We start from the raw sequence: 18,197 nt of genomic DNA on the forward strand, positions 1-18,197 counted from the left end.
AGTGGGGAGCGAGGGAGGAGCAAAAGAGAAAGCAGTTACTTTATTGTGAGATTTTATAATAATCCTACTAAAGGGTAACAATAAATGGTGTAACTCCATTATGAACACTGAAGGTTTTGTATTTACATTATAATTATTGATCAAAGAATTTACTAATCCTTTGACTGATGGATGAGTCACTCAAATACTCTGTTAATGTTAATAATCCCACTTTGAGTCACAATGTACAGTACAGCCAACACTGCGGACACAATATATTTTTTCCCCCCATCACAACGCAATAGCATACATGCATACTGTATGATATAACAGGTGAGCGGATGACAATCAACCAGACACAGTACCACAGAAAAGCCTAAATGTACACAATGCCATCATGAAATGTTAGCGCTTGACCAAACCCCATCCCCCTCAAGGCCCCCATGGCTTTAAAATACTGGCTACTGGCCTCTGACTAATGTGGACTCATCATTCTGGACCAGTGTACAGTCGGATTACTTTGTGAGGCATACACGCCGAATCCCCCTACTAATCCGATTCCTATGCCATGGGTGAGTGGCAGGGCTGAGGCCTGGGCTGTCTCCCATCATTATCACAGCTCTCTATCTCTACCCCCATCATAAGCTAGAACAGGCCTGCCTCGCACACACAGACCCACACCCAGCCAGACACAGAGGGACCAAGGAGAGGAGGTACTGTATATACTGTAATGCAGTTGTTTTCCCTGACTTTATGACATCTACCACATTCTTTTTCTTCTTCTTTCCCTCTCTCTGTGACATCGTCAAGAGACAATGGGTTCTCTTCTTATATCGTTCCAAATTATCAGCCGCATTTGATTAGAATAGTACTACTGGGTGTAGTCTATATTTTCTCAGAGGTTGAGGGCCTGTCTAATAATAAGGAGAGTTATGATTACATTTCATGTGCATCTTTTCATCTTAAACACTGCATACTAATGAAAAATGTGCATGTGGGAATGGTAAGGAGCACATCGATCAGGAGAGAGAAAGAAAGAGAGAAAGAAAGAGAGAGAGAGAAAGAAAGAGAGGAGAGAGAGAGAGAGCTATGCGGATTTCAATATTTAAAGTTGTGACGATGTCACAACATTTCCTTCCATTCCACACACAAAAACTGACTAATTGTTTGCTACAAATATTGTTTGCTAAAGTTGCTATCGCTAGTCCCCTCAAACACTGTGTTTTGTACTAAGAAATTACAAATGCCAGAGGATGCTTACCATTACCATTTATGTAGAAATGGGAGAATTCGTTTTGCATGGCCCGGTGCCCCGGGTGGGCGGGGTTTGCTCATTTTCAACCATTCCATTGGTCCTAAGGAGAAATCTCGACCTACCCGGGGCACTGGTCCATGTAAAACGAACTCACCCACTGTCTGTCTCTTTGTTTGTTAATCGTCTCTAGGCCTACTACTGGTCTGAAGTGGCTCCTAGAGAGCGAGCGCCAGTGAAGGTCACTACTTTAGCTAAAGGTTGTGCAGCACCTCTCGTCATTTGGTTTCTTCCTTTTAGGGTGTGCTTTCATTGTTTACCAGAAATACTGATGTTTATACAAATGTCTTTGTTATGATGAACGTGTTAATTGTTGGCCAAGGGTGCAATAGTATTGCCTGTGAAGTGTAGCCAAATAATATAACTTTTCATTAAAAAAGTTTGGCTACCAGTTTAAATGTGTGAATGGTTTGTGCCAGGTTAGGGCAGGTCCTGTGATGTCCATTCTCCTCACTAACTGTCATTAACTTACAGTCCAAGGTGTATGAATTCAGAGACAGACTTGATATATTGAGACATTCATGGATGACAAACTTAAAGGCCCAATGCAGCCGTTTTTATGTAAATATCAAAACATTTCTGGGTAACAATTAAGTACCTTAGTGTAATAGATGTCCATTAAAATGGAGAAGAAAAAAATACTTCTCAAGCAATAATTTGAAAGACACTTGAGCAGGGTACTGTTTTCAAACCTGTTGAGCATTTTAGCCACGTCTTCTCTTTCCAAATACAATACTGAGAGAGAGAGAGAGAGAGAGAGAGAGAGAGAGAGAGAGAGAGAGAGAGAGAGAGAGAGAGAGAGAGAGAGAGAGAGAGAGAGAGAGAGAGAGAGAGAGAGAGAGAGAGAGAGAGAGAGAGAGAGAGAGAGAGAGAGAGACGCATGGAACAGACTCAATTTCCTTTTCTCAAAACCAAACATCAACATCGTCTCTGCCAATATTCTCTGGAGGGAACCTAGTCCTAAAAATACACTCACATTCTCAGACAGACGCTAAATGGTCTCCAAGGGTTCTAGTACCTTGCACATTACCACGCTGATCCAATAAACGGACTCTGCTTTATGTCTTCTTGCCAGTCCTTTTAACCCATGACTCGTTAATAGGGGCAGGAGTTTTTCCTGTTGAGATCATATGATCATATCATAGGGAACAACTCCTGGCTCCTCCAATGTTCTATCATCTGGACAATGTCATAGTGGTGATTGCTAAAGCTGAGAGTTGCCATAAAACACACACACATGAAAACATGGCAGTAAACAGATGCATATGATTGAACATCCATAAAGAAATGCATTGAAAACCACAGCTCATGAGTAACTGAGGACGAGGACAGTGAAGAAGCTAAAACTAGGAAGTTGATCTCCTGCTATCCCATATGTCTGGCATGAGAAGCTCCTCGTGGATTTTTCCCATGCACCAGAGGACTCCTCTGATCCCAAGACTAAGAGATCAAACACATTCCACAGTTCTCTTATTGTGGTTTCCCTTGTGTCTCTTCGTCTTCAGCCACTGTAAAGACCAACGCACGTCCACACCTACCTACACACACACACACACACACACACACACACACACACACACACACACACACACACACACACACACACACACACACACACACACACACACACACACACACACACACACACACACACACACACACACACACACACACACACACACACACACACACACACACTACCCACACACACACACACACACACACACACACACACACACACACACACACACACACACACACACAAAACACAAACACAGCACACACAAGACAAGGGTTGTTACCATGATATATTATCCAAACCAATTTCCCCTCCTATGCCAAGTATGTGTTCCAAAGATGACGGTAAGCCCAATGTTATCTCAGGCTGCGACTAGCCCACAAACACTGGGGAATTGTCCTGGACAGCACACGCAAAAACATAGCCAGAGGTCCGACGTGTGAGTCTGTGTGTGTATCTATGTAAGTGTGTGTGTGTGTGTATGTATCTATGTAAGTGGGTGTGTGAGTGTGTGTGTGTACATCTAAGTATGATTATTTCCACAGTATGTTGTTGGAGCTAGTTGGATGAGGATATTCTCTGTAATGTTATTTTATTGTGACTTGCCAAGAAAAACATATTGTTGACTTTGCTCAGCTCAATATAATTTGGACTGGGGACATAACAATATTTTACTCCAGCCATATACACTGAGTATACCAAACATTAGGAACACCCTCCTATTATTGAGTTGCACCCCTCCTTTTGCCCTCAGAACAGCCTCAATTTGTTGGGGCATGGACGCTACCAGGTGTCGAAAGTGTTCGACAGGGATGCTGGCACATGTTGATTCCAATGCTTCCCACAGTTGTGTCAAGTTGGCTGGATGTCATTTAGGTGGTGGACCATTATTGATACACACGGGAAACTTCTTAGCGTGAAAAACCCAGCAGCGTTGCAGTTCTTGACACAAACCGGTGCACCTGGCACCTACTACCATACCCCGTTCAATGGCACTTCCATATTTTGTCTTGCCCATTTACACTCTGAATGCCACACATACACAATCCATGTCTCAATTGTTTCAAGGCTTAAAAATTATTCTTTAACCTGTCTCATCCCTTTCATCTACACTGACTGAAGTGGATTTAACAAGTGACATCAATAAGGGATCATAGCTTTCACCTGGATTCACCTGGTCAGTCTATGTCATGGAAAGAGCAGGTGTTCTTAGAGTTTTTCCCAATTGTTAACACACATTTGCTGAAACTACATCTCAGGTACTCAAAACTCTAAACACAAAACACAAAACAGTTAGCCAATTTCCCCAAACCCCACAGACCTCTTGCAAAATGAAACACAGCAATACAAATCAAAGCAATGTACTCCCTGCTCCAAATGAAACTGCATACAAATGAGACACACACATCAAATGAATCTAACTTAGTGACAACCGAGATCACACTAATGTGACATATTCAAAATACTATTATCAGAACCTATTTCAGTGTAAAGACTAAGATTTTGTTGTTACAGTATACTGTATATTGTTTGTGTGTACTCAAACAAGAAAGTTGTATATTTCAACATGACTCAATACATGTCAAACAGCATACTGTAAGAACACATACAGTAAAAATGCAAACACAGTAAATATAGTTTGCATATGCAAAGGAAGAAAAATAGGCCTATTTGTACTACTGTACTGTATGTTAGATCAATTGTATGGAATATATAAAAAAAACTGTAAAAATACAAGAAAGTTAAGAAACAAATACTCCATTGCGAAAACAGATATCAGTCATGTCTGTTGTTTTGGTCCGGCCACAGATTTTCAACAACATCACAGGAGATATTCTCCTTGGCCAGACAGCGGGGGAAATATCTTCTGGCATGACGCATCCACCCTTGACAGCACTCTGCTGGAATGTCACAACAGGCCTCCTTCATTGCCTGGAGAAGGGCCATACGTTCATGGGGTTTGCGATCATACACCTTCCAACGCCATGCTGAAAATAACTCCTCAATGGGGTTGAGAAATGAGGAATATGGTGGGAGATAGAGAATTGTAAACCTGGGATGGTCATGGAACCAGTTGCGGACCTGAGCAGCCCGATGGAAACTCATGTTGTCCCAAATTAGATCATACATTTGCTGCTCAGGATCACCTGGCCCTTTATGCTCTGGCTTAAAAAGATTGTCATGTAAGGTGTTCAGGAAATTAAGGAGATGGGCAGTGTTGTACGGTCCAAAGGTGGCATGGTCATGGAGGACCCCATTGTGGCTCATAGCTGCGAATATGGTGACATTTCCCCCGCGCTGGCCAGTTACTTCAATGATGGCTCGTTGACCAATGACGTTCCCTCCTCTGCTCCTCGTCTTCGCTAAATTGAATCCAGCCTCATCTATGAATATGAGTTCCTGGGGGATGGGACTTGCATCCAACTCCATGATTCTCTGAAATGAAAGTGAATACTGTAATTGCTGTATTGGAAAGTTCACTGGCAACATTAATGAGTCTCTAATGTTTCAAGAGTGTAACACTAGTACATTACTTACTTGTACATTTTCGTACTGTTTATCCTTCACTCGTTGGGAATTCCTTTCAAATGGGACTCTGTAGATTTGCTTCATCCGGAGATGGTGTTTCTTATGGATGGTTGATAAGCTCATTCTGATGTTATTGAAGATTGCAGTGTTTTCAATAATCTGTTTTTGGATTTCCCGCAGTCTTATGGCATTATTTTCAACTACCATTTGCACAATGGCAGCCTCCTGTTTGTCTGTAAATAGATGCGTTCTACCACGTGGTGGTCGTCTTTCAGTTCTACAAAAACAAAATAGCATACAGTACAGTAAACACTACAGTAATACAGTATACAAGATAAACATGTTACAAAGTAGTATAACTCCAAATTTCATACATACAGTAATAAATGAAATATTTACTTTGTTTTCCCTTACAGTATGTATTGGAATCAACAGTCTTTACTGTGCTTTATGTTGTACCACTGTCAAGTAGTAAAAGTAGTATATCGGTCCAATGTCTGCAGTACATACCTATTCTCATTTTGGAACGTCCGGATGATGGATGCTACAGTGAACCGGCTCAGATATGGCTGAACTCTCTGCACAGCCTCTCTCAAGGTCCAACCATGGTTGATCACATGGTCCACCACAGACGCCCAAATTTCATCAGAGATTACTCTCCTTGTTCTTGGTCTTCCTCCACCTCTACCTCTACCCCTACCCCTACCCCGACCCCGACCTCCACCTCCAGCTCCACCCCTACCCCGACCCCGACCTCCACCTCCACCCCTACCCCGACCCCGACCCCGACCCCGACCTCCACTTCCAGCTCCAGCTCCAGCTCCAGCTCTCTCTGCCAAGTTTACTTCCATTGTTCTCCAAACACAGGAGTACTCACCTGTGGCCTTTTTATCCATACCAAAGGTCTGATTGCAAAGTGAACATTTACGCAATTAGTGTTTGCACATGTGAAGAGTTAAAGTGATCAATTGGTAATTGACCTTTGCTTGTTGAACAGTGTTGCTTTTCATTTGCACAAAATAGATTTTAGTTGTGAAGGTTGTACCAAAGGTAGATCATTGTTTGTTATATGTTTGTTATAGAACTGCAATCTGAGTGTAAAGCAAAACATGTGCCAGTAGTATTTCAGATTTGGTGTATGGATCTGCTAAATGAGTTACAGGTTTGGGTCATTGTGCCTCATGGGCCAGTTTTAGTGTGTAAACAATTGAGAAAAACTGTAATGTTTTGTATACTCAGTGTATAGTTACATTGGAGAACTAACAAATGCTCAAATGAACGATTGTTCTCATGTTATCTATCTTCCCAATGCCTCCAAACATTTCTCTATATATTGTTGACAAATACTAATGTATTTTTTTTTTATGAAACTACTCAAAGGCTTAACCATAATGGGAAATGTTCCAACCTCACTTTTCTAACAATTTGCAAAAGCTAATTGAGAGAAAAATGCTTGACTATTGCATTCATTGAGCAGTCACATACAGTGGGGGAAAAAAGTATTTAGTCAGCCACCAATTGTGCAAGTTCTCCCACTTAAAAAGATGAGAGAGGCCTGTAATTTTCATCATAGGTACACGTCAACTATGACAGACAAATTGAGAAAAGAAAATCCAGAAAATCTCATTGTAGGATTTTTAATGAATTTATTTGCAAATTATGGTGGAAAATAAGTATTTGGTCACCTACAAACAAGCAAGATTTCTGGCTCTCACAGACCTGTAACTTCTTCTTTAAGAGGCTCCTCTGTCCTCCACTCGTTACCTGTATTAATGGCACCTGTTTGAACTTGTTATCAGTATAAAAGACACCTGTCCACAACCTCAAACAATCACACTCCAAACTCCACTATGGCCAAGACCAAAGAGCTGTCAAAGGACACCAGAAACAAAATTGTAGACCTGCACCAGGCTGGGAAGACTGAATCTGCAATAGGTAAGCAGCTTGGTTTGAAGAAATCAACTGTGGGAGCAATTATTAGGAAATGGAAGACATACAAGACCACTGATAATCTCCCTCGATCTGGGGCTCCACGCAAGATCTCACCCTGTGGGGTCAAAATGATCACAAGAACGGTGAGCAAAAATCCCAGAACCACACGGGGGGACCTAGTGAATGACCTGCAGAGAGCTGGGACCAAAGTAACAAAGCCTACCATCAGTAACACACTACGCCGCCAGCGACTCAAATCCTGCAGTGCCAGACGTGTCCCCCTGCTTAAGCCAGTACATGTCCAGGCCCGTCTGAAGTTTGCTAGAGTGCATTTGGATGATCCAGAAGAGGATTGGGAGAATGTCATATGGTCAGATGAAACCAAAATATAACTTTTTGGTAAAAACTCAACTCGTCGTGTTTGGAGGACAAAGAATGCTGAGTTGCATCCAAAGAACACCATACCTACTGTGAAGCATGGGGGTGGAAACCTCATGCTTTGGGGCTGTTTTTCTGCAAAGGGACCAGGACGACTGATCCGTGTAAAGGAAAGAATGAATGGGGCCATGTTTCGTGAGATTTTGAGTGAAAACCTCCTTCCATCAGCAAGGGCATTGAAGATGAAACGTGGCTGGATCTTTCAGCATGACAATGATCCCAAACACACCGCCCGGGCAACAAAGGACTGGCTTCATAAGAAGCATTTCAAGGTCCTGGAGTGGCCTAGCCAGTCTCCAGATCTCAACCCCATAGAAAATATTTGGAGGGAGTTGAAAGTCTGTGTTGCCCAGCGACAGCCCCAAAACATCACTGCTCTAGAGGAGATCTGCATGGAGGAATGGGCCAAAATACCAGCAACAGTGTGTGAAAACCTTGTGAAGACTTACAGAAAACGTTTGACCTGTGTCATTGCCAACAAAGGGTATATAACAAAGTATTGAGAAACTTTTGTTATTGACCAAATACTTATTTTCCACCATAATTTGCAAATAAATTCATAAAAAATCCTACAATGTGATTTTCTGGATTTTTTTTCTTCTCATTTTGTCTGTCATAGTTGACGTGTACCTATGATGCAAATTACAGGCCTCTCTCATCTTTTTAAGTGGGAGAACTTGCACAATTGGTGGCTTTTTTCCCCCACTGTATCTTGCAAACGTATGCTGTCAAAATCATCACTCTCTAAATGTTCGAAAATTACAGCTGGTAAGATTTGGCTCTTCCACTACAATTGTAGTCTAGGGGACTTCTTTTTTGAGAATTTTGAGTAGCAGTAACTGCAAAGGGCATCTCCATTGCTTTTGTGTCTGTGTCTGTCTACGCTTCAAAAAGAAAAGAAAAATGTGAAGGCTTTCTGTTGGTTATGTATGCATTGTGCTCTGCAATTTTAACTGTCACTGTCTATGAAAAAACTAAAGTTAACTCTAAAAGATAAACAAAGTTAGGACCAAAGACTTGATTTCTGCTTACCAATAGTGGCCATGTTTTTATATTGCCAGCCAACCTGTTTCATGATGGCAGAGCCACAGCAGATGTTGCCTGCTTGGATAGTGAAGTTTAGGAATTGCTTTAGAGTTGCTGAACAACAGCAAGTACTGACACACATGCAATAGTGACATAGGAGTACTCAGGAAGTAGATGGAAGGATAATGCCTGTCTATACGGAACGGTATTCAGGCCAGACAAGCTCAAATAAGTAATCAGATCATAATTAATGCTAGTCTGTGACCCACATGCTGACTAATCCAATATGTTCAACACGGACAAATCCCAAACAGTGACAGTGTATTTATGAAATGTTAAAGGCAGTATTATACATAAAGTTTAGTAAATGTCAACAATGATCAAAACCGCAATAATCATATGTCTGTATTTGTGCAGCAGACTGATAACGTTTCAGAGAAAGTTTCAGATAAAAAATCCTATGAAAATACATTGCTTAGCAAACCTTTTAGGATGTTTAAAAAAATATTTTTGCCGTACTAGCCCTTCTGGCCAATTTATCCTGTAGAAACATTTAACAGTCCATGTCAGAGTGATTTAAGGCATCTGGTTGTGTCTCTCCAAATCAGACTCCCTTCAACTGCACACTGAGCTATTGTGCTTTGCTTTGCATTGTATTTTTTTGTAATTTGTTTCTATTTGTCCTTAATTGTTTCTCACTTCCTTTGAACCACTGTGTGCACTAAACCAATGTGTTATGGTAATGTGTACTGTGTTATAGAAATAATGTACGTTATGCAAAGGAGCTGCATAGTAGGCCTAACACTTGTTTCATACACTGTATGATTCAGTGTGTATGCAGCTTAGTGAAGACGTTTTCAGTGGAGAGCTGCCCAATGATTAATAGACCAAGAAGTAGACCGAGATTTTCATCACACAATTATGATCTTATTAGTTTACGTGCCAATTGTTGCACTCATTTTCTGAGACAAATTAATACCTTGGCTGGAAATGTTATGTCTAAGGAGTGGTCAGATGGTCTGAGTTGAGCTCCAAATAAAACATGGACTAATATCAAGAGTACAAACTGCCCCTACGCAAGCAAAACAAGGAGTTCACAGAAAGAAAAACACCATGAAATGGCATGTCCATTTAGGGCCATCTTTACAAAAAGTCATGTCAATTTCCAAATGTTAGCCAGGTACAACATTATCCTTGCAAGTCATCACACAGTGAAATGAAATACATCCTTGATAATAATATAGAACTTGTCAGGACTAAAAGGATTATGGAACACATTCTCATTGTCTAGCTTACTTCCTGTATTCTACACTTTTACCTAATACCCAGTCTTCTAGGGAGAGCCTTCTAACCATAGACAATATATCAGTTATATACTGTACATACATCGTGTTTTAGAATCTATTTGATTCCAGCAAAGGGTTCTCCATATGGAAATCATCAACCATTGAGTCCGCGAAAAGGCACTAGTGATGACTTATTCAAAGGGATCCCCTCCTCTTTCCCTGAGATGGTACTGTCTGTAGCATGATAAGACTGCCCTGTGGCAGATTGGCTTCATCTGAATGACCATCCTTAAAACCATCCATAATGTAAATGGTTACCAGCCAAGTCGTCCAGCAGAGGCCAGATATGACCCCAAGGTATACTGAGGAGATACAGGGAACCATGCATAGTGCACCTATACAAAAACCCACAGACATCTGTGGGTGGATGTGTTAGAATAATCACACATTGCATTTGCCCAACAGTGGGCCAGGAAATAGACAACATGGTTACCATAACGTAAACAAAATCTGCCCAAACACACTGTGGAATAATAAAGGGGTGTTTGAGCAAGTTATCTGTGGTTGTAGATATGCATACATTGTATACTGGCCTGAGTTCAAATAAGCCTGGATAGGCACCAATATGCATTTGACAAATGATGGCCTTGTCCACATAACAGAATGTTAACAGTAAACATAATGTTTCTACTGTCCTCAGACCACCATTACTTCCACAGATATGTCAGTCATTTAGCAACACTCTTGTCCAGAGAAATTAGGGTTAAATAACTTGCTCAAGGACTTGTCAACATATTTTTCACATAGTCGGCTCGGGGATTTGAACCAGCGTCCTTTCAGTTAACCACTAGGCACCCTGCCGCCCGAGACAGATAGCGTACCATTACTTAAAAGGATATGACGTATTGCACAAGCAATTTTTACCAACAGTGATTTTTCATGATTCCATGACTGATTTAATGAAGAAGGGGAAATTAAAGAAAATAGGAACATGCTTACTGGAAGATCTGAATAATCTGAATCTTAATAATCAAATCACTTTGCCGTAGTCAGCTTACTTGAACAATCTGACAATCACGGTCTCATTGGAAGCTGATGTGGAAAATACCAGGTAGTGCAGCATTCAGCTAGCAGTGGGTCAGAGTGATGACAGCTTTTGGATGGCCTCGGACTCTAGTTTCACAGCCCTACTAACAGCCCCAGTCAGAGCGCTCTGCTTCTGTCCAGAAGTAGTAGATAAGGGGAACCACACCAAAGTAAGACCATCTCACATCAATCAGACCTGGCTCACATACAGTACTTTCAAAATACTTGAGATGCGCTTGATTGCCTGGTACAATGTAAAGAAATAGAATAGCCGCTCATTAGTATAACCAGTCAACTGTAAACTACAGTATATCTTAAATGGACCGGTGGTTCATTCAGGCTTACGAATTGACTGGTATTTAGATAAAGCACGGCATCGATGACTTCGATTAACAACTTATTCCTTATGTGACTGATCAAATCCTTGGGCATTGAGAGTCTGACAGTGATGTCTGAACAATACTGAGTACGGTGTGACGTCGTAGAGGGGTAATGCATATCACTCCTGCTGTGTGCCCACCGGCCCACGGCCCAATGACAAGGTCACAACCAATCTGGGTAATGGATCTTATCTCCATTAAGCAGTGTGGCATCAGGAGTGACAGTGCTGTCACCGCTAATTCTGGCAGCCCAGACGCCACTCTCAGAGACTGACAAATCCTGTTTGTGCTGTGAAATGGCCTAGTGACGAACCTAGGACACTATAACTTTGGGTTGGAGATTTCGTACGTCTATTGGTTTAACATTCCAGTGTTTCAGAAGGCCAACTGACGCAATCAATGTGTGTCTGCAGTAAAATTGGTACAGTCGTTTTTATAATAAAAAGCAATGTACTTTATTGCAGCCACATAACTGTCTATGAATCATTGACAGATGTATGTTTTGATTGATGTCATGCAGTGAATGTGCTTCAAAGAATATTACTTGATTTGTATGTTTTGAGTTAAGCATGTCATAAATATAAAGATCAACAGTATATACTGTAGAGTGAGACAGATGTATATTAAAATGTCATCAAACATCATAATCACTAGAGATGGAGGCTTGTCAGACTATAAAATAACTTGTTTTTTATGAAACCTCCCATCATGTGATACTGTGATTGATGCTCACAGGAAAATAACAGGCTAGGAACTTTTCGGTTGGTTTGGTTTGACTATTGTATGAGTTCCGAGAATGGACTTCCCATGGAGTCATTCACAGTAAGCCCAAGGTAAGGAATTAACATCAAACCATGACATACCTATTATCATTTGGTTATGTATTTCTTCCAGGAAATTAGAGTGAGTGACAAATATGGGCACAACTCCTGCAAAACAGGACGTATCTATCAATTGGAGTAGATCCATCTCTGGTTGTGATGGGGTCGTCCAATCACAGTCACTCATTCCTTTGCCAAACACCTGTAATTGGACAATTAAATTAGCCAATTAGTGAGGCATACATGAGAGGCCCTAGGAATAATACAATGCATTGGCAAATGAAAAAGATGGTTGAGTTGGCTGGTGTTTATAAAAATACAACCTTGTTGTGAGTGGCAAGCTAATATATTTATTGATTAGAACTATTAATGTGACAGAATCTTCAAGGACCAACCATATTGCTGGGATTAATTAGCAGAAAACAAATACTATTCTCTCTCTCTTTCTCTGAGACGAAAATGTACCACATACCTCCTATACATCATCACTCCTCCATTGCTTGTTCTATAGCATAACAATTGGTGAGACTTACATGCTGACTAGACCAAGCGCGGGCGCGCGCGTGCGTCCACGTATGCCATCGCGCATGTTAATTTTGTCCACCCACACCAGATGTGATCAGGACACACAGGTTGATATTTCAAAACCAACTCTGAACCAACTATATTAATTTGGGGACAGGTCGAAAAGCATTAAACATGTATGGCAATTTGGCTAGCTAGCTTGCTGTTGCTAGATAATTTGTCCTGGGATATAAACATTGGTTTTTTATTTTACCTGAAATGCACAAGGTCCTCTACTCCGACAATTAATCCACAGATAAAAGGGTAAACGAAGTTCATTTCTAGTAATCTCTCCTCCTTCAGGCTTCTTCTTCTTCGTTGGACTTTATATGGCGGTTGGCAACAAACTTTAAGGTGCAGTACCATCACCAACTGGACTGGAGTGTGGACATCAGTTCATCTTTCAATCACCAACGTGGGTATATGCTCCAATGAGGAGATGGGAGAGGTGGGACTTGCAGTGCGTCAAGCGTCACAAATAGAACCAAGTTCTATTTTAGCACCTGGCTACGCAGACGCTCGTTGACGCAGGCGAGCAGTGTGGGTGCAATGATTGAATAACATGTATGTGTACATTTATTTTGCAACGCTCACGGACCTTACGCGAGTGGTTTGGTCAGCATGTTAGAGTGGGTGGGTTGAGCAGTAAATTGTATCAACAGCTGGAAGCCATGCAGGTGACAACACTCCTCTTCTGTTAGAGTGTCTTCACACTTACTAGACTTTTCACAAAAATACCCTCGGCTTCACATATTAGCCAATGTAAACGTGCAAACTTCTCACGTCTTGACCACTACCTACAGGAGGTAGCACACAACACCCGCCCGACAGTTGCCCCCCTTTAAGCAGGGCAGTGTAAACAGAATTTGCTCTTTGATTTAATAGCAGAGCAATGTTTTTGAAATAGCTGAAATGTACAGACATTTTCCTTATTTTTGAGACTTGTTTTATTTCGTTTTTACCTCTAATTGTATTAACAGACTGTTACTTTCTGAAATCGTTGCCGTAGCTTTAAATCTCAACTGCATTATTTGTTTCGCTTGACTGCCCTGAGTACAAGCAAGAAGCAACTCCCCAGGGAATTATCAATGTTTTCAGTCACACTTTGCTTTTACTTCATATAATGACTTCCATGACGTTGATAAAATGAAACTTGGTTTGTTCTAAGGTAACTTTAATACGCTAGTTAAACCTAAGAGATCCTATCTCGCTATGGTTCAGCTAAACGGCAGCATTCAGCTAATAGCCAGCACATTGATGTGAGGATGCAGAAATTATTTAGTTTAGCTGTGTAGCCTATATTATAATTTGAATGACACTGTTAGATAACGTTACTGTACTTTTATGTTCGTATGAGAGGGGTAAATGTTCATTATTGATATGCTAACATTACTTGATCATGAAGTATGTTGTTAGCTGGCTAGCAGAAGTTTGCTTTGTATTGTCAGCTAATTTAATGTGTACGAACGAGAAAATACATCCTTTAATTGTCTGCACATACTTGTGAATTGTTGCATTATTCAATAGTGTAATATGTTTTAGAAGAAAAATTGCTTGGACTGTGAAATAGTTTATAGATAGCTACTGTGATATTTACTGTCAATTTGAGTTGCGGACCAAGAATGTCCCATTGCCAACCACAACAAAAAGTAAAGCAAGGAGGATTATGTAATCCAATTACAAAAATGAAGTAATTTATATCAGCCTAGATTACTTACTTTAAAACAACTTGTAATCTGATAACAGTTACATTCTTAAAAACAGCTGATTACATTCTAGATTATTTCATCTAATATCAAATGGAAAATTCTGGAACCCTATTTTGATAGTAAAATAAGAACAACAATTCCCTAGTCAAAACCCAAATTCATGACAATCGCTGGTTTAGATTGCACATCACACTATCTGGAATCAATAATCTGTGCTTGAACATGATGTTAAAATAAAACATTTATTTCAAATTAAAATGTTAGTAGTCTACTAAACTTCTTAATGAAACACTTTGAATGACTTTTATAAGACGGTAAGGCAATTGTGGTGCAACCAAATCATGGGCTGGTGCCACCAACTGAAAATGTTAGTATAGAGCCCTGTGACTAGAACATGTGAATTAAAGGATCTTTAGGCTCTCACACTAATCCCCAATTTGTAAATACTCATGTTACTAAATGAAAAAATTATATATTATATTAAAGTTTTTATACACACACGTACACATGGATTTTGGGTTGTAGGTATGTGGTAGTGGAGTATGGGCCTGAGGGCACACACTTAGTGTGTTGTGAATTCTGTCATTAATGTATTGTACTGTTTTTAAAATGGTATAACTGCCTTAATTTTGCCGTAGCTGATGCCAATGGGGAGCCATCATAAATATAAATACGTTTTAAAATATGTCTGGGTGTTAGACGTGAAAATATTTCAAGTTATCAAAATGTAATCAGATTGTTACTCATTTTGAGTAATCCAAAGGATAACATTACCAATTACTTTATTTTTCATAGTAACGGATTACATTTTTCAAGTAATCCGCCCAACCCTGTCCACAAACCACTACCTGCTACGTTGACATGTGGCTTTGGTCAAATAAAATAAAATACTGCACTCTTAAGAATGAGCTTTGAGTTTCTGTTACCAATCATCTGGCTCATATTAGAGATAAATCAAATCAAATCAAATGCATTTATAAAGCCCTTTTTACATGAGCAGATGTCACAAAGCGCTTGTACAGAAACCCAGCCTAAAACCCCAAACAGCAAGCGTGTCTTTGAAACATCTTGAAACCAAATAATAATGCTTTGCAAGTAAAACATAATATATTTTTGTAATCCTCTTGGGGTTTCCTATTAAAATGTGTCCTAAAATAAAATAGAGGAAAATGTGTATGAAATTGAGCAACAAATTACTCTTCCAAGCATAAGAAAAGGTCTAAGAAAAATGCATTTCTGGGACAGACTGGAAGAATAAATGTACCCTTTCAGCTCAGGCCAATAGTCAGACATATCCACTTCCTGATCGTGAGCGATCATCTGCCTTCTACTTTCAGTCAATATGTTTTCCACATCTGCTTTCGTGTGTGTGTCTGTGAGAAAACAATTGTGTGTCAGCATGGATGTGCTCAATATCACTCTCTGTTCCACATACACATCCTGTTGGAGCAGCGTCATGCAAAGAGACTGCTGTGACTAATGAGGAACATCCCATCTACATATGGCAATAAAAACTATTCTGTTTGTAGCCACATTCAGTGTGATATGATGGTTTTGGTAGGGTGTAGGCGCCGTACAAGAGATACATTGTGGTTCGAGTTGCAGCCAGAAGTTGACACATCGGTCAATTAATGCAATGGGACACCCATCCATTTGTGATTAAAAATTTCAAATCTCTGTAAATTTCTGAAGAAAATGACAGATGGCAAACCTCAGTTGCAAGTTTTGGAAATCCTTTGTCATAGAGGCACAGCAGAGATTATTAAACCCACTGTGTTTTAAATAATTATTCAGTTCTTGTTCTGGTACATCAAATTCACTCTCCTACAACCCCAAATGTCTTAAAGCTCACATTTACTGCAGGCAGAGCTAAGAATCTGTCAGATGCTACAGAGCATCCCCAGAGAGTTAGGGAGAAAGCAGACTCCAGATGTCATACAGTAGCTATTGTGCTGTTGAGCAGTATTATGAAAAGTCTTTACACAATGGATTTATAGTGTTTCCAAATGCACTTTGCAGAATATTCCACATAAATAGAGAACATAGAATAGGCCGTATTGCTTGGATTGCAAAAATTTCTTGTAAAAGCTGTTATAAGCTGACAAATGCCAGTCAGCTCCTGCTCTCCACTCCTCTAAAAGTCACAGTAGTTGTATTCTGGTGAACATGTGGTCGGGTCAAAGCCCCAGCTTCTCGCGTTTGACTTTTTTATGACTGTTAAAGCCATACAGTATGTGTAAATAAAACATAAAGCACATCCTAATAAACACCAAATAACAAATACACATGGAGAGAGAGAGAGAGAGAGCTGAGAGAGAGAGAGAGAGAGAGAGAGAGAGCTGAGAGAGAGAGAGGGAGAGAGGGAATGATCTAATGTTTCTGTTTAGTTCACTTTTGTTTATTATCTATTTCACATGCTTTGGCAATGTAAACATATGTTTCCCATGCCAATAAAGCCCTTTGAATTGAATTGAGAGAGATGGGCTGAGAGAGCGAGATGAGATGAGAGAGAGAGAGAGCGAGGGTGTGAGTGAGAGGGATGCAGAGACAGAGGAAGGGGTGAAAATAGAAATAGGGAAAATTTAGCAGGAGGAAGAGAAATTTGCAGGAAATAAATCATATCTCTAGGATCGGCATGTGCAGATGACTGAGGCATGTGAATTGGGATTAAGTGTCTCACTGCCATCAGGAGGGCAGGAAGGGGTGATGGGGAGGAGGGGGGCAGGGCACAAGCCAAGGAGACAAGCTGCCACACGCCAGATGGGACGCCATATTAACAATTCAAACAGAGATCACACCTCGCCACCTGCGAACAGTTACATACTGTATGGCACCACCGATACCATACTGACAGACACACAACGCAAGCCTTCAATCCACAACCACCAACGCAGCATGGGCCCAGGTTGAGGTTGGATACACCCATGCACACACAATCACAGATGTGTGTGTGTCATTGCTGGGGGTGTTTCTGATCTCACTTACCAACCTCCACACCTCTAGCACACTTGAGCCCTGAGAAACCAATGCAACACTCACATGAAAAGGCCTTGTCAGCCAGAACATTGAGGCAGGCGGCCCATTTTCGCAGTGATTGAGTCCTTAGAATTACTAAATAAAAGCCTTGATACTGTAAATTCCCCCTCAGTCTTTTTTTTTGGGCACAATTATCTAAAGAGGGATAATTGAAATCACAAGTCTGATTAGAACTCAAATGAGTTCAGAGAGTGAGCTGGTGTCTGATTGGTCACAAGATTCTACAGGGTTGGTAATCCACACACAACATTACTCCATTTTCAAAATCAATGTTTGGTTGGGATGGTTCATTCTAATAGGCCCAGCTTTGCTCTGGTGTTAGCTCATCTTTACACACAGCTCCTAAACACCCTCCTCTAAAGTGGATCCATGTATGTAGTCACTATAAATGGGGTAAATAGACTTTGAGTGGGAGACATTATAGAACCATTGGCTGTAAACCGTGCATGTTAGGATCGACCCATGGTCCACAGTGATAAATACTTTATTTAGACCACCATCCAAACAAAAAAACACTATTCTTGGGCTTCACAAAGAGAATCAGTTCACTGGATACAAGCCAATATACAGTAATTATATT

The 18,197-nt window shown here is 40.6% G+C and overlaps 1 protein-coding gene across 1 annotated transcript in view; it reads right to left on the minus strand.

Moving 5' to 3' along the window:
• Positions 1–18,197, minus strand: part of LOC121585229 (EGF-like repeat and discoidin I-like domain-containing protein 3) — a 214,043-nt gene that overhangs the window by 164,880 nt on the left and 30,966 nt on the right. The gene's annotated exons all lie outside the window — the stretch shown is intronic.

The sequence above is a fragment of the Coregonus clupeaformis genome, chromosome 16, assembly GCF_020615455.1.
Source record: "Coregonus clupeaformis isolate EN_2021a chromosome 16, ASM2061545v1, whole genome shotgun sequence".
NCBI lineage: Eukaryota > Metazoa > Chordata > Actinopteri > Salmoniformes > Salmonidae > Coregonus > Coregonus clupeaformis.